Here is an 8,560-nt window from a genome sequence, read left to right as displayed (position 1 = left end):
TGTGTTTGTAGTTGAGTTATTTGTAGAACATATAGGCTGTGATATTAAATCCTGGACCAGATTTTAAAAAAATAAAAAGAGGGCAGCAGCAGCTGCACAAAAGTGGCTTTTTGCACTTCTTAATGTTTCTGCTGGAATAGCAATGGTAAAGTAAAGCTATAAGAATAAAGCGTTTTTAGTTTGCCATTTCCAACTTTCTCATAGGAATTAGACTTACTAGTGATAGACCTGCAACACCTTCATGTAAAAATTTCTAGGCTCAACTATGTCTCAAGTTCGAAAATGTGATTAAAGTATTTTTATACTACCTTTTAAATAAACAGTACAAGCTTTGGTTTTGGGTAATTCTTAAATTCTTTTTAGATTGGGGTAATAAAATGTGTACATCATTCAATACTTTTCTATCACCTTTTGCTAGAAATATGTTGATACTAGTAGTGTTAGCCTATTGATTTACTGTATTTACACTCATTGTGGAATCTTACTGTAATTGGTTCAGTCAATTAGCAAAAGAATAGATGGGGCTAGTGTGTGCCCAAAATATGCTAGATGAGGTGGGACAGTGAGAATAAAGGCAGCATGTGGCATGGGCCTGCCTCAAATAGCAGTTGTAATCCAAGTAGAGACAAAGTAGCCAAAAAAAACCTCTGGCATTGATTCAGCAATACTTTTACAGCCTAGAGCAGTGCCTGGCACATAATAGGCTCAATAAATATTTGTAGAATGAATGAATATAGCCTGTGGATACACTGGCACTTTCCATTCATTTGAAGAGGTTCTATTGGCTTCACCACTACCTTATTACCATTCTTGATGATTTAAATATCAAAGAAAACAATCCTGTTTTTCCGCCAATCTTCCCAGCTCAGCAGCCCAACTGTTGAAACCCAAAATCGAAACCATTTTGATTTCTCCTTCATTTCCCAACCCCAAGCCCTATTGGCTCTAACTCCAAATACACTCCAAATCTGAATACTTCTCCCCATGTGCACTCGCACCACAGCAGTACAAGGCACCGTCATCTCTCAAAGAGTTTCCAAGCCGGACTCCACATTCGCACTCTGGTCCCCCTCCAAGTAATTTCTTAATGACAGCCAGGGTGATTTAAAAAATAATCACTGCCTAAGCTGCCCTGATGGCTTTCAATATTAAAACACTCTATTAGCACTTAGAATAGAATCCAAACTTCTCACTATGGCCTGCACACAAAGCTTTAAATGATCATGCTCTGCCTGCCTCAGCAGACTCACCTCAGAACTCTCCCTAGTGCACCACATCTGGGTTTCTCATTCCTACCTCAGGACCTTTGCACATGCCTCAGCCTGGGATACTCTTTCCCATCCTTCAGACTCTCTCATCCTTCAGACTGCTTAAGTATCACCTGCTTAGGAATCCTGACCACCCACCTCTCTCCCTTGATGCTTACTATTGAACCCTCTTCACAGCAATAGATCATCTTGTTTATTTGCTTATTTGTCCCCTAGCCCCATCCTTCCACCACCCTGGCAGCATGCAAGTTCCGTAATAGCCAGGGCTTTCTCCTAGTCTCTGCTTTCTCTCCAGTGCCTGGAACAGTGAGTGACTGACACATGATAGACCACCAAATACTTTTTCAGTGTTGGGAGTAATCATCAGGAAGGTGTTGTATTCTGTGAGGAGCTCCACATTGTTGGAGCAATGTGCAGAACTCAGGGCAAGGGAAGGGGATTAATAGTTATCTGTAATGTAAAACCGATGAGACGAGGTTTTGAAAATACAAGGCTCACAGGTAGAGTTCATTTCTATTTGGGGCCATATTAAGTTTGAGATGTCTATATCGTATCTACGAGGATATGTCAAATAGGCAATTTGATATGACTCGACAACTCAGGGACGAAGTCAGAGCTGGAAAGTGAAATTTGGTGGCACAGAACATAGATGATATTTAAAGCAGAGAAAGGAGAGGACCAGACCAACCCCTCAGGCATGTGAGCATTTGGAGGTGAGACAGAGGAAAAGGGACGAGAAAAAGATTGAGTGGACAGTCATACGGGAGGAGAAAGAGGAGTTATGGGTTTCTGGACGCCATGAGAGGAAAGTATTAGGTTGGTGCAAAAGTAATTGCGGTTTAAAAAAGAATTGCAAAAATCGCAACTACTTTTGCACCAACCTAATATTTCACGAAGGCGGTGTGATCAACTGGGCCAACTGTTTCAGGGAGGTAAAGATCAGGACAGAGAATTGACCATTTGTATTTGGCAGATTGGTGGTGGTCGGTGACCTTTGGTGAGAGCCATTTCACCAGAGTGCTCAAGTGGTGGCAGGGTGAGAAGAGGAGGCGAGAATGTGGAGACAGCAGCTATAGACAAATATTTGGAGGACTTTCGCTATGAAGGAAAGCAGACAATGGGGCAAATTCTGGAGGAGAACGTGAGGTTAAGGGAAAGATTCTTTTAACCTTCACTTATACCTTTTCCGATGCTTTTTATGTTGATCCGAGTTTCTGACCAATACCATCTTCCTTCTTTCTAAAGAACTTTTTAACATTTCTTGCAAGTTTCCTCGCAGGGCAAACTGCTACCCCCAAACTGAAGAGACTGACACACGAATACAGAGAATCACAACTTACTGGAACACATGCTTCTGAGGGAGGCAATGCTAGGGTAGGAAAACCACAAGTGTAATTGACAAATTGCTGGAGGCTGCCTATGGCTAAGTCTGAGAGAGAAAATATTCCAGGGAGACCCAGTCACGGGAGAATCCTGTTGGGTTTTGTGAGTTTACCACCAGGAGCTTGACCAGGTTCTCATAGTGAATAATTGAGAAAAATCCCCTCGTGCTTCCGGCAGGTGCAGGGGAAAAGGAACCATTCTAAGGCCTGCCCTCAAGAGAAACTAGTTGACCAGAGCCTAACCTGGTGGGACATTACCAGAGCCTAAGTGATCTGAGGGAAGGGAAATACCCAACTCCAGCCCCGCTCTAGCTATCCTGTCCCACCTAAGGGAGGAGGGAATAAAACACAAACAACAACCAAAAGAAAACCTGAGAAACGCCTGTGAAGGTCACATTCCAGAGGCACGCATGCTCACTGAAAGACTGAGAACTAAGCTCCGGACTATACAATGCCTCCCCTCCCCCACACCTCACCACCACGTTACCGAAGGCCTATTTACCCCAATTCCTTTTACGCGGCATCTCCTGTCTCCCCTGCCCCTCCTCAGGAAAACTTTGCTTTATTTAATTGCCACAGGCTCTACCTGTCTGATAAAGAGACATTTTTACTGTACCTCTCTATAGACTGACATTCTTTAGTTTGGTGTAGTTTTGTTTTTAAATTAAGCGAACACCAAACAGTGTTATCAGTCTCTCTGGAGGTTTGCACAGATGAAGTTTTATGTTGAAACTTCACAGCTGACTTGTAGTTAACTTGTTATAAATTGGATGCCAGTTTAATTTTAAATATCTTTTAGTATTTTTTAAAAGTAGGTTTCATAAAATAGGTTTGCTGCATCATAAATCAAGTGTGTGTTTTTTCTGGACTCCCGCTTTTTGGTTTTTTTTTTTTTTTAAGATTTTTATTGGGGAAGGGGAACAGTGTGTACTTCCAGGACTTTTTCCAAGTCAATTGTTGTCCTTTCAGTCTTAGTTGTGGTGGGCGCAGCTCAGCTCCAGGTCCAGTTGCCGTTGCTAGTTGTAGGGGGCACTGCCCACCATCCCTTGTGGGAGTCTAGGAATCGAACCAGCAACCTTGTGTTTGAGAGCCCACCGGCCCAGGTGGGAATCGAACCGGCAGGCTTCGGCGTTAGGAGCACAGAGCTCCAACCGCCTGAGCCACCAGGCCAGCCCAGGTGTATTTTAAATTGATCGATTTGGCCAAATTGCCCTCCAGAAGTGTTAAACTCATACCTCTACTCACAGGGTGTGCAAGTAAGTGTTCGATTTCCCCATATTTTTGTTAATACTAAGTGTTGTTGCTCTTTTACATTTTGGCTAATCTGATTATTGCAAGTGGCATCCCATTTGGATTTGTATTGCCCTAATAATTAGTGAAGTTAAGCAGTGGGTTCAAATGTTTACTGACTATCTGCATTTCTTCAACTAGCATTTGGTTATTCATAGACTTTATCAAGTTTTCTATTGGCTTGTTTGCCTTTTCTTAATGATTCGTAAAAGTTCTTACTATATTATGAGTAACCATTTGTTCCAGATACCGCAAGATATTTCTCTCAGTCTACCCTTTGTCTTGTAACTTTATGTTAGTTTTAGGCACACAGGTTTTCTGTGTGTCAATTGGTAAATCTTTCTCTAAAATGACTCCTGAGTTTTGTGTCATACTTGGAAAGACCTTCCCAAGATCGATATTATACATATTGTAATATATTTCCCATTTATACATTTCTATATTTGTACGTTTATATCTTTAACCTTTAAGAAATTTACCTTTGCGTAAAACATGAGAAACAAATTGGGGTGGGGGAATTAAGAGCTCATTTTTAGACATAATAGGTTTGAGATGCCTATTAGAGGAGAGGTCTGGGCTGGAGATGCAAATCTGTGAGTCATAGTTACATAGAAGATGTTTAAAACTCTGGGGCTAGGATCATCAAAGGAGAAATTATAGAATCAAAGGAGAGAGCCCAGAACTACTGAGTCCCTCAGGCAATCCAAGATTTCGAAATTGAGCCAAGGAGATTAGAAAGAAGGAGCCAGTGGAGTCAGAGAAAAACAGGAGAGAGTGGTGCCATGGAAGAAGCCAAGGGAATGTTTGAAGGATAAAAGGGAGTGATCAATCTTGCTAAATGCCTCTAAGAGGTTGGGTAGGATGAGAACAGAGAGATATCATAGGATTTAGTAACAACTGAAGTGACTGGTAACTTTGACAACACATCAGAGCGGTGAAAATGGAAGCCCCACTGGAGTGGGTTTAGGAGTGAAAGGAAAGGTGAGAAACAGAGATGGTGACCAACCATGGACAATTTCAAGTGTTGCTGCGAAGGGCAACAGAGGAAAGGAAATGGAAGTGGTTGGGTCGTTAAAAGTGGGAGATACGTGGACATATTTGAATGATGACAGAAATGATTCAGTAGAGATAGAGAAATTGAAGCAGGAGAGAAAGGGGATAACTGGGGTTTAAAATAAGCCTCTAACTTGATTTGTTCCCATGTGAATAGCCAATTATTCCAGTACCATCAGTTGATTAATCCATCTGTTCTCAACTGATTTGAAATCTTTAATATGAAATTCCTGTTTGTCCTTTATAGTCTGCTCCACTGATCTTTCATGACTTGGGCTTCCAGTTATGTCCATTGCTTTTTACCTGTTTTATTTTCAGCAATTGTTTTCAGTTTGGAAGAACTCTGTCTTATTCTCTGATTACTTCCTTTTCATAGCAGACTAATTTTGTTCTATGGATGCAATATTCTCTTGGATATCTTCCAAATACTAATTAGAAATTTTAAACATTTTCCACGTTAACTTTCCCCTCAGAAGTCAGTTTTTTTGCTTGTTCGTCTTAGGATTTCTCTATCATGCTCTTGGTTTTCCTTAAATGTCTGGTGACTGGCCATTTACATGAAGGATGAAGATTGCTACATTTTTGGTAACTGGCTTGTGGTCCTCAACAGCTGTAAAAGGTCTCTATTCACCTGACAGCCTTTCTTTGAATGTGACAGAACCGTGCAGGTGAGTGGTGGTTGGGGGTGTGTCAAGGGGACGATTCCTGTTTATGGAACTTGGATAGGGAACAGATTGCAGTCAGAGATTGGGAAAGTGTCTTATTAGCTGTGTAGTGCTTTAGAGGGTTTAACTGCTGTGTCGAGATGCCTTTTGTCTCCATATCTTTATGGTGGTCCCCAAATTACCTGGGCACTCCCTACTTCTCTCTCCGATGACAAAATCCAAACTGGGCTCCATCTCTGTGCACAAGAGGTACTTTTTTGAGAAAGAGGTTCTCACCCTGCACAGACTTGGATAATGGTCCGGTTCTTTGGCAGACCCTTAAATAACTTCTCTGCTTTCTGCTCCATGACTCACTCTAGCTCTTAGCCCCCGCTAATTCTGAGCTTTTTCTTGGGCTCTCTTTGGAAGATTCATAATGATTTCTCCAATATCCTTCTCTTATTCCTGTGTGAGCAGGGTGTGGGTTCCACATTATAACTTGCAGAAATTATTGTGTCTGAAAGGTTACATAGCAGTGGTTTCACATACAGACTCTAGAGCCAGACTGCATGGCTTGGACAAGTTCTTAACCTTTCTGTGACTCCGTTTACTCATTTTTAACATTGGATAATAGTAGTACCTGTTTTGTAGAATCATTTAAGTGGTTTAATACATGCGAAATGTTTAGTGCAGTAGCTGGTCCTTTGAGAGCACTGGATAACTGTTAGTCATTATGTTTCTCTGGTCTGCTGCTGATACGTTTTCCAGCTTTACAGCACTGCTCTGGATTTTTTCCTTCTGATTTTTATATTTCTTCTGACATTTTAGTGGGGGTTTTGGAAGGAAAATGAGATTACATACATTGGCTCTGTCCATCAACTTGAACTGAAAGTGAGCACTTGCATTTGAAAATAATAAGAATGAACATTCTAGGTTGTTAATTTTCTACCATTTTAAATTTCACATTCTCTTGATTTGCTTGGAATAACACAGCTGTAAGCAACCTTAGAGATCAGCTAATAGAGCACTCTCACTTTAAAAATGACCAAAGAAATGAGAAATAACTTTCCTAAGGTTGCGAATCTTTTTAGGGGAATATCATATACAAAATTCAAGATCTGTGCCTCCTAATCCAATTCTCCTACCTCTGAAAATAAGTAAATACCTACTTACCATAGGTGTCAAGGGTATAAACTTCATTATGTCTGTGGCCATCCTATGCCCCTTACCTCCTCCTACAAGAGAGCAGTCCCTCCTCCTATTTAAAGCCAATTCTTCCACCTGGACTTTGATCCCATCCTCTCCTGCTTTCTCCAGAATTTTATACTATTAGTAATACCTTCGTTGTGTAGTATATTCTACCTCTTGCTCTTAACTGGATTCTTCCCTTTGGTTTTTCACTGTGTTGGAATCTATCCCTTTAAGAAAAAGGAACAGCAAACTCATTTGACCCTTCTTACTCCCACTCCCAGACTCTGCTGTATCTTTTCCCTCTCATTCACCTCCCAACTCCTGCAAAGTATTCTCCACATTGTCAGTGCTTTCTTTTTCTCCCAGCGCACGTGAGTCTGCCTCTGGCCTCGCACTCCCACAAACATTTCTCACTAAGGTTACTTTGACTTCCGTGCTCCTAAATCCAACAGAAGTTTTTCAGGCATCAGATTCTTCCCCTTCTCAGCAGCATGTGACCCACATGACCAGTTCCACCATCATGAAACCTGTTCTTTTTGCATTTAAAGATACTAACACTCTACTGATTTTTATCCCACCTTCTTGCCCATTTCTTTCTTACTAATGTTTGCTGGTTCATCACTTCCACCTGACCAGTAAAGGCTGTGGTTACACAAGACTTGGTCTTAGTTCTTCTTTATGTCTCGCTCTCTACTCTCCCTGGCTGAGTTAGAGCTCAAGGCTTCAATAGCCATCTATATACCATCAGCCCCCAAATTTGTATCTCCAACTCAGACTTGTCTCCCTACTAACTGACCACTGTCATCTCTTCTTAGATGGCTCAAAGACTTCTCAAAATCAGTGAGTGATTGAATGAGTAGTGGAGGAGAGAGAAATTACTGAAGTAGTCACACAAATAAACGTACAACTGTAACAGTAATTAATCAAATCTGGTACTAAAAGAGCCTCTTGATAAGGAACCTGACTTCTTCATCTGGAGTCTTCCCTGTGGAAATAATGCTTGAGCCGAGATCTGACAGGCCTGGAAGGGTTTCCTTATCACTTAGAGGAAAAGTCAAAAGCCTTAGCAGGGCTGATGAGGCTCTATGTGATCTGGGCCCCAGCTGCCCCCTTAATTCCCTCTCCAGCCACACTGGCTTCCTTGCCCTTCTGTGAACAGACCAGGCGTGATCCCACCTTGTGCATTTGATGTTCGCTCAGATATCAGGACAGCAGGTATCAATATAGTTTGTTGGTTCCCCCTCCTCCCCACTTAGGGTTCTGCTCAAATTTCACCTTATCAGAAAATTTTCTCTTGACCACCCTATATAAATTAGCACCTCACCCCCCCCCACACACACACACACTCCCTATTCCCCTTTTAGGCTGAATTTTCCTGATCAATTTTCTTTGTAGTACTTATTGCTATCCTACATATACATATAATATACATATGTATATGTACACACAAACACATAACATGTGTGTATTTATTCCATGAAGGCAGGGATGTATTCTGTTTTGTTCACTATAGAACAGAACTCCCAGAATAGTGCCTGGCACACAGTAGGGATTTAATAAATATTTGTTAAATCAATATTGTTGAAACAGAGAATGAGGGGAGCAAAGACTGGCTCCAGGGTTTGGGGCCTGAATGATGGTGTTATTTCTTAAGGTAATATTGAAGATTTTTCAAAATGCGGATTGGGACCCCCTTGCCCCAAACCTCTAGCTAGAGTCCCTGAACTGCTTT

This window comes from Rhinolophus hipposideros (genome assembly GCF_964194185.1).
Source record: "Rhinolophus hipposideros genome assembly, chromosome: X".
Classification (NCBI taxonomy): Eukaryota; Metazoa; Chordata; class Mammalia; order Chiroptera; family Rhinolophidae; genus Rhinolophus; species Rhinolophus hipposideros.
Note: the sequence above shows the minus strand (reverse complement) of the source record.